This window comes from Lynx rufus, unplaced genomic scaffold, assembly GCF_022079265.1.
Source record: "Lynx rufus isolate CCGP_SWC_20201006 ecotype Redwood Valley unplaced genomic scaffold, mLynRuf1.p SCAF_20, whole genome shotgun sequence".
Lineage (NCBI taxonomy): Eukaryota > Metazoa > Chordata > Mammalia > Carnivora > Felidae > Lynx > Lynx rufus.
In genome coordinates this window covers 20,577,956-20,600,484 of record NW_025814835.1, presented here as the reverse complement: position 1 = coordinate 20,600,484, position 22,529 = coordinate 20,577,956, and positions in this window count along the sequence as shown.

Sequence of the window (22,529 nt, the reverse complement as noted above, 5' to 3'; positions counted from 1 at the left end):
TTCATAGAACAGGCTCTGCTTTCATGGCTGTCTTCAGACGCTGAGCCTTTTCCCAATTAAGCGATGCCCCAGCTTCTCTCTGGTTAGGATTACAAACAAACACCACTACCCTTTGCCTTTGCTCCAGCCACCCCTCCCTTCACTTTGACACATGGTTCTTTTGATCTCAACCCCAGACCATAGCAACAGCCTCCTAATTATTCACCAGCCATAAATCATGGCAGTAATGTGGTCCTTGCTAAGGAAAAGGAGTATTGCTGGGCCATCAGAGTCTGGAAAGCTGGGTGTGTTTAGCATTTCCAAAAGCAAAGCAGTAGAGGGAAGGAAAGCAGGAAGAGAAAAGATGTTTTAAATGTTTGTAGAAATAGTTGCTTTGATGTTAAACCCTCTCCCAGAGGAAGTCAAGAGTCTGAAAACGAAGTCTATATTTTCATATTCAGAGGAATAATAAAATCCACAACCCCCATGAAGAGGCAGGTGTATGTTAGGGCCTCCTGCAGTAAATGTGAAGTACATTTCCAAGTCATCAGAGCAAGCAGAATAAACATGCTTCTCTCTGTCCACCTCCTAATTTTTTTTTAATTTAATTTTAGCTATTCACTTGCATGGGAAATCTTAATTCCTCTGTGACCTTATCGAATAGTAGTTAATCTGGTTAGATTTGGCATTTTCACCAGGAGGAAATTCTCTGGGAATCCAAAATTATTTTTTTAATTTGTCTTGGGCTGAGATGTGCCACTGAGTCCACAGAAATCCCAGTATTGGTAAGACTGGTCGGTATCAGTCTAACCTATGGCTAGACCACGTGACTATAATATCTTTCTAATGAGGTTTGTGGGTTCAGTTGAACCGGAAATCATTCTCTTTTTACTTTGGGATGTGATATGTGATAAGAGAAAGCAAAGACTATGCTATAGATATTCTTTACTGGTAAATTCTTCCTCAGAAACAAATACAAAATAAGACATTTTTATTCATTCAATTTTGTTATGTCAGCCACTCTAATTGGCTGTAACATGTAGACAAAATGGGGCTGGAGGAGTATCGTGAGGTTTGTCTTTGTTCAACAAATATTTACTGAAAATCTACTCTGGGCTAGATCCTGGAGTGATGACAGCTATGAATTCAAGAACAGATTAATGCACATATTGCTTATGGTACATTAGAGCAGGGGCTCTAGACAAATGCCTAGTCTAGAGCTGGGTTGGCAAACTTTTTCCTAAGTTGCCAGATAATAAATATGTTAGGCTCTGCAGGCTATAGGATCTCTATCATGACTTCTTGACTCTGCCTTTATAACATGAAACCAGCCATAAACAATACATAAAGAGCATAGCTGTGATCCAATAAACTTTATTTAAAAACATAGGAAGGGGGCCAGATACGGCCCATGAGCTCTAATGTTCTAACCCTCGGTCTAGAGGGGGATACCTTTAAGTTTGGAGAAAACTGCAATGAAGAGGAAGTACAGAAAACTAGGCAAAGTCAGAGAAGGGCAATATGCCTAATTAGAGAGTTCGTAGAAGGCCTGGGGGGAGGGTGGCGTAAGCAATAACAATAGCTAAGTTAAGACCTGCTGGGTTCCTAAGAGTCAATCCAGTGAAGAGGACTGGGGAAGAATGTTTCAAGGCAAGGCAATGGCACATTTACAACTCAGAGGTGAAAGCACAATCCACAATGCAGAGCGGGGAACTGAAAGTTCTGGATCCCTGGTTGGAGAGAGCAAGGATAGGAAAGATGAAGCGAAGCTGGAGTCAAGGCACAGCATAAAGAGGTTCACCCAGGGGGAAACGGGAGCCAATAAAAGGTTTGAACAAAAAGTCAGAGATCGGGCACATACTTCTGAGAGATCACTTTGGCACTTGTATAGCAAATATTTTCAGGATCTTTTCAGCAACCTCACTGTCTCCACATCCAAATGAAACAGAAAATGCTTTACTGCTCCTTTCCTTCATCTCCTCTCCAAAAAGTGTTCCCAGGGACAGCGAATACAGTTCCTAGAATTCTTCCCACAGCATCTGTATTTTAATAGAAATCAAAGCCTAGGCTAAATGGATGAAATTCTAATGGTAGAATTTTAGGCAATAGCCCATGCAAGGAAAGGATTTGGTTGTGGGAGGAGAGGAGAGGAGAGGAGAGAGACTAGAGCAATCTCAGCCTCCTTGAAATCATACCACATAGTCATTTTTTCCACCAAAGCATCAGGTTCCACTTATAAGTTTCTCTTCACGAAGTTTTCTAACTAAATTGTTCAGTTGAATCATCAGAAATTGAGATTTTATGTTAACCAAGTAATCAAGATTAACCAGGATTACTAATCACATTAATAATGTGAACCCCTCAATATGATGCACTGAGAAAGGTACAAAGTAATTTCTGTGATATTCTTATCAAAAAATGTGGAAACTCATCCTAATCATGAGAAAAAATCAGATGGACCCAAACTGAGGAACATTCTCCAATATTACCAAATACTTGTCAAAAGTATCAGGTCATAAAAGACAAAGAAAGACTGAGAGAAACTGTCACTGATTGGAGAAGATGAAGGAGAAATAACAATTAAATGCAATGTGGGATCCCGGATTGGATTCTTGAATAAAAAAAGGATATTAGTGGAAAAAACTGGTGAAATCCAAATATAGTCTATAGTTTAATTAACAGGACTGTACCAATACTATTGTGCTAGTTTTAAAATTTACACCATAGTCATGTTAACACGAGGGGAGCTGGGTGAGAGGTATTTAGGAGCTGTTATTTTTGCAACTTTTCTCTAAGTCTAAAATAGGATGAAAATATTTTTTTAAAGAAATAGAGATTTCTAATTGAAATAATCTTGATGTATTCTCCCATTCTAGACAAAAATGATATTAAGTGATATTAATTATTTTCTTGTCCAGTTGTTAGTTTCTCTGTTAATAACCATGGTGATTACCAATTAGCTTTCAAGTTCTTCAGGTCTCACAGCACTAAAAGTCATTGTATGGACACAATAGAGAATCTTACCAGTTAATTACCCACTCATTTGGAGTCTCCCCTTCCATTTCCTGCTGACCATGCCCTGAAGAAGCTTCCCTAAAGAATGCCACCTCTACCTTTCTCTCCTTTGTGGTCTTGGGACAGAGCTTACTCAATGCTGTGTCTGTGTCTTCAATGAGTAACAATGGTTCTCTACTACCTTACACGGTTGGCGGAACATGGTGGAGCTTTGTGAAGTAGAGAATTCTGGATGGGAAGTATGGAAACTGGGATTCTTGGGTAATTATTCCATTCTTGGGTAATCACTGACTTCAGATTCCTCACCTGTAAATTCAGGTCCTTTCATGAAAGATCTAATATCTAGATCAATAATTTTTTTTTTTATCAATAATGCTTCTACTTGCCTAGGCTTTGAAATCATCCAAGAAGCTTGCTTTTTTTTTTTTTTTTTTTTTTTAATGCTGGTGCCTGGTCCCACTCTCAGACATCCTGATTTAACTCCTTTAGGATGCAGAGCAGGCATCCAGATTGTTTTAAAGCTCCCCAGAGTGGTGTTAACAGGTAGCCAGGGTTGAGAACCACTGATCTAGATGATCTCTAAATTCTAACCTCCTAAGGCTTATCAGTAATTATTATTTAAACAAGATGAGTCAACAAAACCAGGTCCTGGAAACTATTATCTCACATCTAAAGGAATTCTGGCCGTGGGTAGATAAGACTACAGTAAGTACTTTGCATCGTTTCTTCAAACCTCTGTGGTCTGTGCCTGTCTGATATGTTATCATCTTGACTAATGACTTACACAAAAACTCGAGTATTTGGCTTGTGGGACATACCGTGAAGATCACAAACTGTATACAGATACTTTAGGACAGGGATGTGATTTTTACTATCCTTACACTTCTGTTACCACGTTCTCTTTCTGTCACCTTTCCTTCTTCCTCCAGCTTTATATTCTGCTTTTATACCTACATAGAGATTGACATCTAAAAATAAGGTGAAAATGGTTGACGTTGGTGAAGTGTGTCTATTTAGGTGGGTTGAGAGAGGAAGAAGGAAAAAATCGCATTATTGAAAAGATAGCAAGAAGGTAGAGCAGCAGCAACAAATCCAAATATCTACAGGGAGGCCAACATGGAAGGCAGACAATAGAGACGCGAGGCCTCGTGGGAACCAGAGAGCTCATGACCCTCCTAATGGTCCCTCCTAAGGAATCACTTTTACTCTGCTCCAGCCCATGGGAGCCAGGGACCTGTTGGCTCAGTAGTGCCTGAACTTTCAATCTTCAAGAGAATCAAGAAATCCATAATTGATTTGTAAATGCTAAAAACAATTTTTTTAATGTAAACACTATGTAGGCCAGAGCAAACACTTTTATAGACTAGATCTTGCCAGTTTGTAAGTTCTTCTTTAAAGGTTAAAAACTGTGATAGGTAGAATTGTAGGCAAAACTTAGGGTGAAAGAGGTATATTGTTTTAATTGGGTTTGGGTTTTTTTGATTGCGGCGGGGGGGGGGGGGGTTGAGAATATAAGAATCTTTCAGTTGTTCTAAGACATGCCGGACCCTCCCAATCCAGGCTTGTTAGGAGCAGGGTATTAGTGCCCGGCCAGATGGGGACTGGGTAAATGAGCTCACATACAGAAGCTGCCTCTGATGAGAACAAATCGACAGTATCCAGCACAGGGTTCAAGCTTAGCTGTGGTGCAGCTAATTATCAATGTCAAGGGCTGAACATACGACAAGCAGGAGTTTGAGAGCCAGAGGGCACTGAGGACAGAGGATAGATGACCTGGAGCCAGGTGATTCTGAGGTGTTATCAATGCCCTTAGAACAGATGCCTTCCAGTAGGTGGTGCTATTGTAGGAAAATTGTACCAACTCAGGCAAGAAGGGGAGTGAAGGGAAGGGTCTTGGCCCCAAACAAAAAGCCTATAGCTCAAATGTCAGAGAGGCAAGACTGGGTAGAGTATTCCAAGGACTAGAGCAATGGTAGCATGGACACGGGAAGAAGCAGGAGCCAACCTTTAAGGTTGGCCCACAGCAACGAAGGCAGCTGGTCTGCCCTGGCTTATCAGAAATCAAACCTATTGGGAAAGATTTTTCATTCCAAACCCTACCATTTGGAAGACTGGGACTGTAAGTTAACTTTTGCCCTGATCAGGACTAATTCCAGAATGGAGATAGACCTTGGTGTACAGGTACAGCTCATTCGTACATAGATCAGTGGAGAACTGAGAATGAACATGGCAGAAAAAATGATCAGGTCCCCTGAAGTTACCCCAGTGGGCAAGGTGTTTTCTCTGCTTGTGTTTGAAATACTAAAAACACAAACAAACAAAAATTAGGATTTTCACATGACCCACCTTTGCCAGCTCTCTTAGGTCACAGTGAATCGTCAGCTTTACTTATTCACATATAAATCTTGTCTCAGAATAACACACAGATAAATTCTAGATAGACTGCCCCAGAAGCACATCAGGGAACTACCCAGTCATCTTTGCAGTGATTTTTGGTTTTTTGGTTTTTTTTTTTTACTTTCTGAGAGTGAAAGGAAGCAAACATGGACCAGTATTCTTCAAAGAAGTAGCATATTGGCATCAGAGGAATTATCAGATTCCTTAGTGTGCTCATCTACAAAGTCCCATTCCCAGAACAAATGCCACCTTCACTCACATAATCCTTGCTTTGGCTAACCATGCAGTACGCCAGAGTGGTAAGAGCATAACAGAAAAAGTCTTAACCTGTGAGTAGGTTCTGGCTGAACTGCTTCGTGTAAGCAGGTCATTTGGGAAAGTAATTGTATTTTTCTGAGCCTCAGTTTCCATGTGTTCAAATGAATTTGACAACATATATTCTACTTCCCAACTTCACAGGGTTGTAAGAAAACTAATGTGATGACTTGGTTAAAGAACTTCATGATTGCCAGCAATCTCTGTTGTCAACGCAGCGGGGCAAGCCCTTCTGGAAAGAGTATATCCAAATTTGTGGGCAGTTTGAAAAAGGATCGAAACTACACTTTTATTTAGGAAAGCAAGTTCAATAAAACCTTCAGTGTTGATTTTCACCTTGTGGCAGCTCCTCATGTGCAGATAAGGCTGTGACAAATATTGTGGTTTTTCCAAAAGAGATAGGGTTTTGAAAAGATGCACAACACTGGTCTATATAAATATCTCAGTTGGTTTATTTCCATCACACTTAGCGTTCTTATTTGCCTTATGTTCGCAAAGGGGTGCATATTATAAACAGGAGGCAAACACTTCTTAGGCTGCTTTAATCTGGTGTTTTTGTTTATTTGGTCGGTTGTCTGATTGGTTGTTTAAAGCAACTTTCACACTTAAAACCTTGAACCTGACTCTCCTTTAGTGTCCCTACCCTTTGAGAAATTTCAAAGGAAACCTAACAAAAATACGGCCTTTGAGCAGGTCACCCAAAAGGATGGCAATCACACATGAGGTTTATTTTATTTTATGCTATGTTATTTGGGAGAGAGAGTTGTACACATTTTATCCTCAATGGTAGAAACAGTTTTGTTGGCTTGACTGCAGCTGTGATAAACAGAGAGCTCCTTGCTGTTTTGCATGTAGATGTTTATGCATGGCCAGGGAAGTGCTGAAGCATTCCTCGTTAACCCACACACCTACAGATTTCATAAAATCTGAGTGAAAACAATCAGTACAAAGGTTCAAATTCTGAGTCACACTTCAAAAATCTCAACCCAGCCTCCATATCATTACAGTAAAAATGCTAATGTTACTTTTCTGTAAAACATTGTTTTTACCTGCCTTATCTTTCCGAAATAAGCATTCATTTCTCCCTGCATTTAAGAAAAGATTAGGTATGATGGAAAGCATTTGTTGCGGGGGGGGGGGGGGAGGTGGATTCTAGATAAATTTGGGCTGTCTCCATTGTTTACAATTTATATGGCTGGGGTCAATGTATCTTAAATTCCCTCCTGTCTTCTTCTGTAAAATGTGGATCAACTCACAGTGCTTTTTTGAGGAATGAGAAGATATATGTATGTATGTATGTGTGTGTGTGTGTGTGTGTGTGTATGTATACACATATATATGTATATACACACATACATACAGGGGAGCCTGGGTGGCTCAGTCCATTAAGTGTCTGGCTTCGGCTCAGGTCATGATCTTACAGTTCATGAGTTCAAGCTCCCCATCGGGGCTCTGTTGTCAGAGACCCCGATGTGATATATATATCACATGGAAGATCATAATAAATACTTTGTAATAACTGTTAATTTCCCTTTAACTTTTTTTCTATGAACTCATCTGCTATCTGATTTTCATTCTCTGTTACTCAAATTGCAGATAAAAGATGGTTCAGTGGTGGAAATAATCTATTACAACACTTATTTTATACACTAGGGAAGACACTGGGGGCCAGAAAACTGAAGGGCTTTTCCCAAGATCACATGGAGAATCTCAGAGCCAAAACCAATCATGTCTCCCAATTCCCAGACCAGAGATCTCTCCATGAAACAATATTTAATGGTTTCTTCTATTAATCAGCAGAACTTATTTCAAGGCTACTTTGCCTAAAATTATTTGTTTTTTTTTTTTTTTTAATTTTTTTTTTTCAACATTTATTTACTTTTGGGACAGAGAGAGACAGAGCATGAACGGGGGAGGGGCAGAGAGACAGGGAGACACAGAATCGGAAACAGGCTCCAGGCTCTGAGCCATCAGCCCAGAGCCTGACGCGGGGCTCGAACTCCCGGACCGCGAGATCGTGACCTGGCTGAAGTCGGACGCTTAACCGACTGCGCCACCCAGGCGCCCCGCCTAAAATTATTTGTAAGACAGTCCTAAAAATCCTTAGTTTGAACTTTTTATTACTAATTCATTGAATCCTTTCAGTTCTTGGAGCTTCATTGTGCTGCGATCTTCAGCATATATACCAATGAAAACACATGTGTCAGAAATTATTTGCAATAGATACTTTTGCAATAAACTATTCTTAGATCATCCACGGCATGGACCAAGACTTCGAACACCTATCACAACCACAAACTCTTCTAAGGATTCATGTCTATAACCTCACCTGAGCAAGGCTGCCCTGGGAGATTCTTTACTCATTCTCTGGCCATGGTTCTCTACTACATCCTGGCCTCAGCTCATTGGACAAAGGGTGGACCACCTGACCAAAGGCAAACAATTCATTGGTTTGTCAGCATCCTATAAAGGGGCCTGTGATGGATGTTTTAACCAAAAAAGATGAAGAATAATGGAACCAATTATTCTGTTTCAGGGGGAAGAAGAACCAATTAGTTGCTAACAAGTGCTAGACTATTCTATATGAAAGCTGAAAACAAAACAAAACAAAGAGTCGTTACTTCATTAGCCATGATGATGGTGATATGAATGGAAACATACAACAGGGTCATAAAAAACATGGAGCCGTAAAATTGAAATACATTATCTTTAAGCTTTGGTCCAGATATCTCAACAAAGAAAGAATAACATCAAAAAAATGTCTAGAAACATAAACCAGTAGATATCCTTATATCTTAAAATTTCTAATTTAGAAAAGTGCGATTTGTGTTATGTTCCATCTTATCAAGGGTTTCAAACTTTAATCAAAGACACCTTTCCTTTCCAGGCAAGGCACACATCATGAAAGATATTTATAAAAGTCTTCAATATTTTCAGTAATATTTTCAAATTAACTGAAGGATCTGTGACAACATTTTGTAATAACATTCTGCATATCTTAGTGACAGAGAAACCAAACTAGAGGATGAGGTTGAGAAGGGCAAACAGCACAAGAACCAAGGTCAGGTGCAGTCCAACAGGTGCCCCAGTCTGCATCAGGATATGTGAATTGGACAATTTTATGATCACAGATTAAACTGTCTTTGTACATTCATGAAAAATATCATTTAAAATTTGGCAGATGTTTTAAAAATGATGATTCTTTTAAACTACCATACTAGACAATGTTATTTGTAAATCAATTTGTAATCAAACTAGTAACACTTTGCAAAGATGTCCATATCAGGGCTCCAGATTTTCTCCACATTTGGTCAACTTAACCCTCAGATTCTTGCATAGCCTGTTGACCATTTTGACTGAAGCAGCACCTCCCCAAAGACAAATACTGGTCGTTTCAGTCCGGAGATATTTCTACATACAAAATTAATCTGCAAAAATTCTTGATGGATTTCAGGATATATTTGGAAATCCAATTGATAGAGAATTTTACTGTTTTATCAAATTTTACCCCTTAATTATTTATTCTAACTTTTCCGTGTGGTTTTATGCAGTAATGATTTGAATGTAATATGTGAAGAGATGACAGTAAAATGAATTTGGCATTATTTGGATCAAGCACCTGGTTGATTTAAACCAGTTATATCACTTGTCTCCAATCCACTGCCAAGTACTAGTCTAGGCTCCCGTTCCCATCACCTGGATACTTCCATCTGGTTTCTCTGCTTCTCCTCTTACTCCTCCAATCTATTCTCAACAAAGAAGCACAAATGAAGAGATATTAATTGTATCACATCACTCCCCTTCATGCATTTAATAAGTCCTAATCACAACTCTTCAGTAGCTTCCCACCGTCTTAAGAATAAAAACTTGAACTTCCCGCTCTGGCTTTTAAATCCATCCTTCATCTGACCCCTGTTCCTCTTCCCCTGGGTTTCTTTCATTCAGTTCCTAAAACACATGCTCTTCCTCACCTCAAGGCAGTGGTAATGCTGTTTGCTCTCCCTGCAATGCTCTCTCCCATCCCTCCCTTCTTTTTGCCTAGAACATTCTTTTTCATCCTTTTCAACTTAAATGTCACCTCTTCAAAAAGGACATGACCACCTAGCTAAAGGATTACCTCCCCACACCTCAGTACCTTGCTGGTTACCTTCATGACACTTACCACAATTTGTAATTATTCTTTTGGTTTATTGTGTTTTATCTACAGGGGCTGACAAATGTCTGTCTTGTTGATTTTTTGTATTCCCAGAATCTAACAGGGTGCCTGGCCCTCAGTAGGTATCCAACAAGTATTTGCTGAATGAATAAATGACATTTTCCCTCCTCAAATCTTTGCCATCAACCAATCTGAAAGTTGAGGATGCAATGGATGAATTTTCCAAAGATAGTCTAGATATCTTTATCTTTCTTATATTCAGAAAATGGCCATGCTCGCTTCTGGGGCTGAATGGTTAGATCTGCTTTCCCAAAGGAGGAGGTGAGGGTCCCAACAAATACATCAAGTCCATCATGTCCCATCTTGTGTCATAACTACACTCAACTCTTTGTTGTCCTGCTCTCAACATAGTCCGGAAGTAATGGGAGAAAGTGAGGACAGGATAGGCCTGAGGTGGAGTTTCCTGTGCTCCACGAGGGAGTGCAGGGTGGTTTAGAGTAGGTTCTCTGGACTAAAGTTCAACAACTCAAATGCAAACAGTCAGAACAATGGTAGGTGGGTACACCCCTGAACTCCTCAGACTGAGTTTGGGAGCTACTGGAAGAATTTGGAACACTCTGCTGCATTAACCGAGGAGAACACTTTCAGGTTCTGAGAACTTTCCATTTTCCAAGGACACATTTGTGAACTGTTCTTTCTAATCCCCAGCACTCTTGCACATGGGGTCACAGGATTCTGGGTGGTATTGTCTGAACCATAAGCTCTTTCTGCCTAGTCTATATAGACTGGGATCTTCCATGGGAAATTCATTTTCTAAAGGGGTGTATCATTCTGTGGTTTCTTCGTAGATTTGAGGGGTGACGCTATCAATTGTCCCTTGGTGCTAAGAATCAGTGGTGAGGGGAATTTCAGGCAGTCCAGAGAATGCTGGGAGTTTCAACTTCCTCCTTTTGGCTGACTGAAGGGTCCTTCCTCTTTATGTACCACCAGAGAGTGGGTAGAGTTTATCAAATAAGCTCCTCTGGGCAAGATGACTTGGTGAGACTGGAGGCCCAGAGAATCTGAGTAGGGCCAAATCCAGAAACTGCGGCCCTGAATTATAAGCCAGATGTCCAGTGGGAGAATTCGCTTGAGAGAGCCCTACCCAAAAGTCCGTCAGTTTTTGTAGCTGTTTTGGATCGTTTACTTTACCAAGCCCCTCCTCAACTTCACCCCCACATCTACCTTTGTTTGTTCAACCTTTCCATTTATTGACGCTAAATTAAAAATAAACTTTAAAAAATTTAACACAATAGAGATTCAATGGCTAAGTGATCACGCAGCACTTGCCCTAAAGAATGAAACAATTAAAATCCAATCAGTCCTGATAACGTTCTGTACTGTGATGCTAGACTTCCCTTTGCTTTGACCCCTCTCCTTCCGGCATCCTGTTCTGGGACAGAAATGACACCACAAAGGTTTCCTGTGCCTGTCCTCTCCACTTCTGACCCCTCACTACATCCTCTCTCCATCTATTTGGAGAGCAATGACTTGGTTCCTCTGGAATTCCTACCATTTAATATATTAGATGACACTTGTTGCCAATTTGAAATGCCAAAAATGCCAAGGAAGTCTGAACCGAGTTCATGTCAGCTGTGAGCCTCCCAGTCACTTGCTTATTAGCAAAATAGGGAATGCGATATTTCCAGTTATTATTGGTCATGATTTGTTGTGGGGTCCCTTCTCCCTGCAGTCTGCCCAGCCTGGCTATCTGAAACATATTAACTCCTTAAAATCTTTTGGGTAACTTCTGGATGTTCACTCATTTGAGAGGACTTTCCTGAGGTGTCAGAAATCAGTGTCCTTCAGGGCACCCTGAGAGAGGGACCTCTGGACAGAGCCTGAGGCCAAGGCCACTCAGTCCTAGACTGAGTTGCTACCATCCTGCTGCTTACCCTTGGGCCTTCCGAGCCTTCTCTTTGCCCTCTGAGGATCTTGTGTCTATAGAACTAAGATTTCAGCCCATTGCATCACAGCCAACAGCGATGCTTAATCCTGCGGTCTGCAGAACACTTAGCACATTGTTGCCAGTCAGAATACATTAAATAGGAGTCATGCCCATAATACCATAGAATAATAATTAGAAGAAGATGGGCCCCATTGCCATTGCAGCACCCTCCCCCCTAAAACTTAGGAGCCCATGGGGTTGAGAGGCCAGACCAGGTGCAGAAATGAGGTCCCTGGCTGTGGCACTGAGGTGCTGTTTGCTGTCTACATGTCTGCCCTGTGTCAGGGGGCCTTGGTCCCAAGCCCTGTGCTGCCTGCCTGCCAGCCAGCCGCCCCTGGACTCCCGCAGCTGCCCCCCTGCCGCTCCAGACACACAACTGGAATTCACTTCCAAACTGTACACATTGGCCACATATTTTCGTCTTCTTCCTTCTTAAAGTGAAATCATCTTTTTCTATCTGCTGAGAGAACTTTCTCTTAATTCACACCTGCGTGTGATCATTTACCGCCCCCCACCCCCCCAGAAACCAAGAATGCATTGTCAGCCTTGTTTAGGCCTTCATGTCCAGAGCCCAGAAATGCTAGAAATGTCGAACAAAGTGCCTGGCCCAGAGGTAGCACCAAAATGTATTTGCTGAAGAAAGGAAAGAAGAAGGGAGGGAGGGATCAGAGAAGTGGGGAGAAATGTTTTCTGACATTCTAAAACCCAGAGACATTCAAGTGTCAAAGCTCTTGTGGGTCATTCCAAGCCTTTAAAAATGAACTAAATCTAAGAGAAAACAATAATTTTACCACCTGCTACTCTGTTATGTGCTTTGTGACAAGCAAAGATATGAGAAAGCTGGGAAGGATAGAATAACAAAACATCAGCTAGAATAACAGTCCCTAACAGTTACTGAGAACTTTTATAAGCCACTCTGTAAACCTTGTTTGTGCAGAACTCACCAAATTCTCAAAACAACCCTATGGATGCAGTAGGTAATACTGTTATCTCTCTTTTATAGATGAGCAGACAGAATTTAAAGAGATTAAGTGGCAGGTAGGAAGTTTGGGGGGACTGAATTAGATTCCACATCTGTAGTGATTTCTTGAGGTCTCTTTCTGAACGTTCTGGGACCCTTCTCCCTCGTGCCAAGTTCTCTTTGGCTTTGAGCTGGGAGAGGATGAAGGAAGTGCATCCAACTAGCCATCAGCGATACACTGAGTCCTTCTTGCCACTGGGCCTCAGGACCCCCAGCTCCCTGATCCTGGCAGTCTCTTGAAATGACAGCCATGCTTCTCTTTGTGGCCTCCTCGTCTTCCGGGGGGTGGGGGGGGGGATGACAATGGTTCGGTCTGTCTCAGCTGGATGCCATCAAGGCTTTTCTGAGCTGCTGCTATGGAGACAAAGCACAGGTACCGTTTCCATTTGCCACCACTTGCTATTAAAAGACAGGCACGGATTGTGAGCCCAAGATGTTCAGTGAATCAACCTGGAACTTACCCCTTTTTAAAAATTCTAATAGAAGGTAATTCATGCAAGTTTGTTGGCAAGCCATCTGCCTCAGGGACCAAGCACAGGTTAGATAATTAAACTCAACCTGTTCCTGCATGGCTGTCTGACTTACCATTTACCTCATCTCAGACTCCTCGCCTCCAAAAACCCACTCTCCAAACTGGTTAACTCATTGTTCCCCCAAAACACCTGCCTTCCCATCTTATTTTTACTCATGCTATTCCATCCACCTGGAATGAATGCCCTTCCTTTCCTGTCCCTCTCGAAATCTTTCTCATTTGATTCACAATATGGTCACAATGATCAGTCTCTCTCTCCTGAATTCCAATAGGAACGGATCGTATACAATTCAGCTGGTAATTAATCATATGCTGCCTTATGATATTCCTTCTATTGTTACCTTGAACTGTTATTTAAATCTTTAATTTTAACATAACTGTCTCCATATGTTTATCTTGTTTCCATAATTGAAATATAAGATCTTCAAAAGCAGGAGATATATTATGATTTTATCCCCTTCAGTACCTAGCATGGAGCTGATTTGCTGATAGTTTTTCCTTTTTTTTTCCTTTTTTGTCTTTTTTTTCTTTTTATGACCAAAATTATAAAACGTCACCCAATTACTTTGGTAATAGTAGATTGTATTTACTGAGTGATAAATATGTGTGGGTGATTACAGAATGTGGTCTGTGGTCCGTCAGGTACCTCTTAACCCAAAGAACTGAGAAATGAGCAGGAAAGGGGGAGCCATACTTGTGGAATAGCAAAAACAGGAAGGAGATTCAACCAGCCAGGACTGGTTGAAGATTCTCCCCCATTTGAATGTTCAGGTCAGACCACAGTCCCAACCAACACCTTAATGGCAGCCTTCTGAGAGACCCTTAGCCAGAGAACCGAGCGAAGATGCTGAGATTCCTGATTCACACTAACTTTGAAATTACAAATATTTGCTATTGTAATCACCAAGTTTTTAAAGGAATTGGCTACATAGCAATAGACAACGAATACAGTGTTTAATTATAGGAAACTATTCAGGAAATGGCCGAGATCAACTGAATGCCTCTGATTATGTGTATGACATTTTCCTTCTGTGAGCTTGAAAAGCAGGGATGGTTCATTTCAGATACAATAACTGAGCTAACACCGAGGTGGTTGCTATGTTTCTTATTTGCTGCCTGTCTTTCGTTGTAGTGAAACTAGCTGATAGCAAGCAACACAGATCATGAACCGGGCAAAGATTTCACAGCTAGCTAAATATCTGGTAAAATAGGCAGTGTGAAATAAATCAGTTAGCCTGCTCCAAATCTCAAGATGTTCAGGGAAAGGCTGGTATTCTCAAGGGCTTAGTACCCAAAAGCCAGTCAAATTCTAGTGATTAATCACAAACGAATTAAGCAATTATTTCACTATTTGTCATTATACCCTCACTCATCTGAATACATTTCACTAGTTTAATGGAGGAATTGGGGTCAGCAAGCCATAGCGCATAGGCCAGATCTTTATTATTATTTTTATAAATGAAGTTTTATTGGAACACAGCCACACCCATTCATTTAGATATTGCCTATGGCTGGTTTTGCACTGCACTGACAGAGCTGAATAGTTGTGACAGAGTCAGTGAAATCCACAAAACCTAAAATATTTATCATCTGGCCCTTTACAGAAAAGTGTGTTGAACTCTACCAGAAGGCAATTATTTGTAAAAGGTATATTCAAAGGAACTCTATTTCTGTGGAATGTTAATAAATATTACAAGGGAAAACAATGTGTTCTGTGGTCAAATGTTCAGGAAATACTGAGTTAAATAAAGTTATACAAAATGCTTTGTGACATGATTCTCTGAGCCCTTAGTGAATGTCCAAGAGGGGAACGTGGAATACTACATTTTAAAAACGTTTTTGGGGGGCGCCTGGGTGGCGCAGTCGGTTAAGCGTCGGACTTCAGCCAGGTCACGATCTCGCGGTCCATGAGTTCCAGCCCCGCATCGGGCTCTGGGCTGATGGCTCGGAGCCTGGAGCCTGTTTCCGATTCTGTGTCTCCCTCTCTCTCTGCCCCTCCCCCGTTCATGCTCCGTCTCTCTCTGTCCCAAAAATAAATAAACGTTGAAAAAAAAAATTTAAAAACGTTTTTGGCCATGAAGCTCTTTGTTTCAGATCACCTCTCAAGATACTAGTGTCCAACTCACTGGGAAATGCTACTCTAGAGCTATGAAAGCAGCAGTTTTCAAAGTATTAACTTTGCAAAAAATGCACCTGACGTAAGCATCTATAAACTTTGACTTTTAAAAGCCTCCATAACAATTTGAAAGTGCACGTGGAGATGGCCTTACAGATCATGAGCCCGGTATGAAACTGACATTTGGGAAGTGGCGTAAACATAAATATATAAGTTGTGTGCTAACAGCAGGCTCTGTTTTTGCAGGGCCAGTCACACTCAAAATAATTTTAAAGTTGGAAGGAGACAACATAATATTCTACTTCTGTAGGTCTCAAATTTTGAACCATGGAACCACCATAATTCACATAAATGCCTTGAGGACTCTAGCTGGGAATTAAGGAGGATCTAAGTTTCATGAGCCAATTTTAAAAATCAGGTTCTATTACTCAAAAGCAACTTGAAAATTATTAATCTATTCCAAACTATTTTTCTAGAAATGAAAAACAGATTTCTAAAAAACCAGAGAGCTCATGGTCTCAGGTGATCAGCCACTGACCCATGGTCAAGGTTCAGACCTATGTTATGACTGTCCTTTCCCTTACATCCTGCTTATGGCCTTTGGGACACATTTTTGTGGATGACTGGCCAGGGCTAGGTAGGTGCCTAGTCCGTGAGCCTGGGAAACTGCTAACTCACAACCTCGGTCTGAATCAGCTTGGGATAAGAAGACAGGAAGAATTTGGTAAGCTCAAGTGAAGAAAATAAATCACAGTGTATGACACTAATATAATAGGATGTAGCGTAGGATGTTTCCTGCTGTCCCAGAACCATGGCCAAGGTCCAAAGCTGAGCTTAAGTCTATTGGTGACAAGTACTTCCCTACTGTGTTTACTAGAGACTCCAACTCTGAACTGTCTCCAATCAAATTAAGGAAAAAACTACATTGGTGGGTAGTAACTAGCCTTTGGTGATGTCCATGTGAATGAAGAGAGTCTTTTCTCTCATTTCTCTGTGGTTATGGAGGGTGTCTCTCTCTCCCCAAAGCCACATAAGAAAGTCTGCAAGAGAACTGTGAATAAATACTGAAGGTGACTCTGTGAAAGGAAGAGATGGGCTGAGCTGCAGGAATGGGGCCTTGAGAGTTATTTAAAAAAATTTGTTTTAATAGTTTATCTATTTTTGAGACAGAGAGAGACAGAGCACAAGCAGGGGAGGGGCAGAGAGAGAGGGAGATGCAGAATCCGAAGCAGGCTCCAGGCTCTGAGCTGTCAGCACAGAGCCGGAAGCAAGGCTCAAACTCACAAACTACAAGATCCTGACCTGAGTCGAAGTTGGACCCTTAACCGACTGAGCTACCCAGGCGCCCCAAAAAGTTATGGAGTGGACAAGGAAACAAAAAGTATGGCATGCTGTCCTTTCCATTTCTTCAATTTTTTTTTATGTTTATTTTTGAGAGAGAGGGAGAGACAGAGCATGAGCAGGGGAGGGGCAGAGAGAGAGGGAGACACAGAATCTGAAGCAGGCTCCAGGCTCTGAGCTGTCAGCACAGAGCCCCACGCAGGGCTCGAACTCACGAACCACGAGATCATGACCTGAGCCAAAGTCAGATGCTCAGGCAACTGAGCCACCCAGGCACCCCTGTCCTTTCCATTTCTTAATAACAGCAAGGCAAGAGGAGAGAAGAGTGTTTATTTGATACCTATCACCTAGAGTCTTTTTCTTGGGTGGAGGGAGTATATTTGAATATAGACAATAGTGTTCACTTAGAGACCAGAAATTTCTCAAGGCAGTTGGTCTAGGTCAGTAGGTCCAGTAAGCAGGGCTTGTCAGGTTGTATGCCTGGATATGAGATGTGGGTAGCTCCAGCCGTCTCAAGTGTCTGTGGACATGGGAAACACAGAAGAGGATTCCAGTAGTTTCCAGAGCTCTATGTGAAGCAACATGCATGATGGTAGGAGAGGGGCCATGGAGCCATTTAGGATAGCCATTGGATAGAGTGATGGGAGGCCCAGACAAGGGGTCAGAGATGTTTATCATTGGCATTCTCAGTGATAGAAGGGACCAGAATAAAGCTGTCCCTCAAAACACAACAAACAGCACACATATACACTCGCAAATACATCACCTCCACGGAGGCTGACTCATGAAATGAGAACACAACATCATAAAGGAGCAGAGTGAAGGAGAGCTAGACTAGAACCACTTCCTGTCACTAAGCATTCCAGCCCATTGGTTCTTTCCTTGCTGCCCATGCCACAGTGGGCCAGCAGAGGCTCTGCAACCTTCTGAAGTCTAAAGGAAGAAGTTCAAAAAGAGGAGGAAGTGGGTAAGTACTTGAAGAACAGACCGCCAACCTTCAAGCCACCGGAGCCACAAGGGTGGAAAGGAGACAACACTGGGCGGCGGGGAGGAGGACACAGCTTTGAATCTGATTTGAGACTGAAATATCGAAATAAATAGTACCGAGTCTTAAATAACAGAATGGACTGTTCCAATAACCAAAAGTGACAGGGAAGTTAGAGGAGCTGGCCAAGTTGCTGTTAAGGGAGTTCCTTCTCAGCAGGAAAGGTAGGTCAACATATCCTAGTGGAAGGGGCTGTGGCTGGATAAGCATAAAACGGTTTCATTTTTATACTCAGACATGTTGAGACTCCCCAATAAATTTGTTACATAAGATAAACACTTTGGACAGAATTTTAATGTTTTCATATTTCTAATGTTTTTCTTTCAAGGGATTCTGAAGGCAACATGCCAATATTTTCCCCGTTCTGCAAATTAGCACACCGAGAACGGTATTGGTTATCAAAGGGACTCTGGTCTATCCACAGCCTTCTGTCTTCTGCAGCTATCATGAGGCGGCTGACTCCCTCTCAGACCCAAATGCGATCCATTTATAATTGGGAACAGAACTTTCCAGTTCTTGAATCCAAAACAAATTAAAGAGGAGAACGAGGAGAAGGAGGGGACAGAAATGGGAAATGTTTTGCTCTACCCCTTATTTGAGAATCTGTGACTTCTCACTGGTTTTATCAGTACTAAGATCTTTTTGTTTTGTTTTGTTTTGTGTTCTTTCAATTTTTTTTAAAAAAATTTTCACAGTTCTCTATTCAAGACTAAAATTATCTGTTTTAAAAAATCCATCTGGCTTTTGTGTTATGGAAACCCACACAAGCCTACACCAACCGTTCTAGAAGCAACAAAGAGTTATCAAATGGAATGAGTTTCCAATGAAGGGACAGCAAGCTAATTAAGGGCTGAGTTGCTTAATAAGGGATAAGGCACAGAGGAGAGTTGAATGATGCCAAAACACACAAAAGTTTCAAAGACTAAAACTGTTTGTGAGAAAAAAATACAGCAGAAATGACTTGGCCAAGTTTTCAGGTCCTACCCTCAAAATAAATACATCATATCAACAGACAAGTGTAAATATCACTCAAATAATCTTAACTCAAATAATGTTAACTAACATTAACATTAGAATGAAATATAAATAGTTCTGAATATAAAGACCAAGTGTAAAATGTACCAAAATATAAATATAATAAAATTAGAAATAACATTACATTACATTCAATGTTAAGAGACTGTCACTGGTTTTCTTCAGAAGCTTTATTTTTCTGCCTCAACCACACTAAGATAGATTTCCCTCTTATACAGTATTCTGGACAGTTTAATTTTTCTTTGACCAACAAATGGATAATGTCCAATAAAATGAAAACTTTCTGCAAGAAAGTCATTTTGTTCAAATGATCTGGTATAAATGAAATGCATTGTTATTTGGCTTTATTGCTAATGTTTATTATTAATGTTAATGGACAAGAAAAATGTGAAAAATTACTTAGGAGAGATCAATATTCCCCCAAGTATTGGAAAGAGTGTAGATTTAAAACATGTACAATATATTTCTGCCATATTGGCATGGTCTAGAGTGGGAGCCTACAGAAACTAGGAATGAAGAGGTTTGAAAAGGTTTTTTTTTTCAGTTCTGCCTCAAATGTGTTTAGGAAAAATGCTTTCTTACATTGTACCTCGGTTCACTCCTCCAAACAAGAAAGCTAACCACAGCAAACCCTCATCGCCTCTGGGAAATGAATTAAGAATCCATTTGTGAAATGTTTCTCTGCATTTCATAAAGCATTGGCATGTTGTTATTGAGTGACGTCACAAAGTATAAGCAGGGTGTGGTTATGTTAGAGCATTTCTTTGGCTAAACTAAAAAGAAACAAGCAGCCCCTTCTAGATCTCTCAGTTTTTCTGAAAGTAGATTTCCTGGGGGGCAAATCAAATTGTTGCAAATTATAGAAATGGAGGGAAGACAGAGAGATGGATGGAGAATTCTGAGGAGGGCAGAGACCAGAAAAACTCCAAAAGCTCAGTTACCATCCTGTTAAAATATAAGCCCTGAAATGTTACACCATAGCAGTCTTCACAGCCATCTGCTTCTGCCATCGTTTTTGATTCCCACAAACAGATTTCGAAAGTTGAATCTGGCCCTCAGTGACTTTAGGAATATTTAGCAGGATTTTCTGCCTAGGGTCAGAAAAGTCACTAATGAACTCATCATTCCTGTCTCCAGAGACAAACTACCTCTCTCTCTCTCCTTCTTTCAATCAAGGGATAGCACAGTCTCACAATTCCTTGGGTCTCTTCACATCCTTCACAGAACAGAAGACAACAGATCTAGAGCAGAATTTGAATGGAGCGTGCGCTGCAAACTCTTCTCTCCCCCAGCACCCCTACCCCCAGGTCTGACAGACATCTAGTCTCCTTTCCTTAGCTGGATTATTGCAATAGCCTCCTACTGGTTTCCTGTCCTCCACTCTGGATTCCTTCTATGCTCGCCTCCATGGCCAGAACTTTGTCAAAAGTAAATCAGAACATCATCTCCCCTGCTTAAAACCTTCCAGGGGCTTTATGTTGCATTTGGAAACACACAAAAAACAAAAAACCCAAACTCAATACAATAGCTGCTGAGGCTCTATAAGTCATTTAAGTTCTTGCTGCCTTAACAAACCAGCTCCAAATCCAGGGCCGCAAAATATTTTTCTCTCTCGTGTCAATGGGCTAGATGTGGCTGTGGTCATGCGTGTATCTGTGGGTTGGGTGGGGTTCTGCTTCACATATCTCTCATTCTCCTACATGCAGACCATGTGCTAATGGGCCAGATGTTAGCGAGGATTTTTTTTTTTTTTTTTTTGTAGCCCAACACAGTCTGGGAGTGGATTAACCAATTAGGCAGGATGTGTGCAATGCCGAGAGCCCACAATACTTTTAGGAGTCCACAAAACTGTTGTTTTGGGTTTTTTTTAATGTTTATTTATTTTCAGAGTGTGTGTGTGTGTGTGTGTGAGTGAGAGAGGTTTATTTATTTTTAGAGGGAGAGAGAGAATCCCGAGTGCTGACAGTGCAGAGCCTGATGTGGGGCTTGATCTCATGAATCATGAGATCATGACCTGAGCTGAAATCAAGAGTTGGACACTTAACCGACTGAGCCACCCAGGTGTCCTCACACAATTGTTTTAATATCATTTTAAAATCTGAAGGAAAAATTGGACATGATAATAATGATCATATCTAATCACCGTATAATAATGAATCCACAAGTATTTTGTCTTTATTCCAACCCAGTCATAAGTTATAATTTTTAATAGTCTTTTTATGGATGAAGTGGCCCTTGAAGGCAAAAGTGCCTGGGGCCACAGAAGCCATAACGTAAACTTGCATAATCCTAATTAGTCAAACGAAAAACCTAGCAAGCTTATTATTGGACCTCTTTTTTCATTTAACTGAGCCAAGGATATTATGAGATCTCTGGTGAGAGTTTCGTCTACCCACTCTCGAAACGGGGTGCCCCAAATGCTGGATGATTCTGCCCTGCACTCATTAACTTGCTCTACCCTAGTGCCCTTGAATGTTTTCCATCTAGGGGACACACGATGTCACGTGAATTCTGTCCTACATTTGGTCTATTGCCCTGAAGGGCTTATCATCCTCACTGGGATCATGAGTTGTCAACATGGAATAACTCTGGAGAGTTACTTTAGTCCTATGCATAGAACTGTGGAAGACTCTTCCCTGCAAGAGTTTATGCTATTTTCCAGGCAGATCATTGGCTCATTTTATTTACATAGACGTCCCTTTTGCATTTTATTTACCTAGAAGTCCCATTAATAGTATCAATTCTACTAGGTTTATAGAAATCCAAACATCATGAGACCTGGAAGGGACACAAAATGGAAGTTACTGCTTGCAGAAGAGATGCCAAACCATCCTTCACCTGTAAAGATAATTAGATTCAGTTCGGAAGTAAGAACTTTCTTTATCTGGTATAGTCTCGTCATTCCCACGAGAATAAATGTGCTTAGTAACCATATACATTGTTCGAATTATTCCACCCTTTTTTAAAGAAGCTATGCACCTTTTAAAATCACTGCATATGGTATATTCCAAAGTTAACTTTGTCTTGTGAAACTCTGAATTAGCTTTACGATTTTAAAATTATTTTGACATAATTCTGTTTTTTAATAGGTAGTTCATTTCCTGTTTCCGGGTGCCTCTTAATGACTGTGTGAGAGCTTGGATCACTTCTCCTCTCTGGTTCCCAAACCACAAATGGGAAAAACTGCCGTCCTGCAATAGCCATGTAAGCTACCTAAATATTTGCACAGATCCTGTGATTTCTTTCCTCGCTGAACTGAGAGAGAAACTTTCATGGCATTTTCACCCTTCTGGAATGTAGAATTCATTTAATCTCGCCTCTGTTTACACGCATTCCTCTTCAGTATTCCTAATGCTTCCACTGGGCTCCACAACAGTATGGCTTTTCACACCCTCCACTTCGGGGGCTCTTTGTGCCTTGTGACCCAGGAATCGGAGAAAATGCTCCTTCTTCTGCAGCTCTCTTTTGAATGGGACCCCTAAAATTTCCTAAGCGTGAGCCAGTCTCCTACTCAGCCTCTTTACCACGCCTCTGAAGGTGACACTGAAACACATCCTTAAATGATGTGGAGGGACACTTCGGAATGCCCA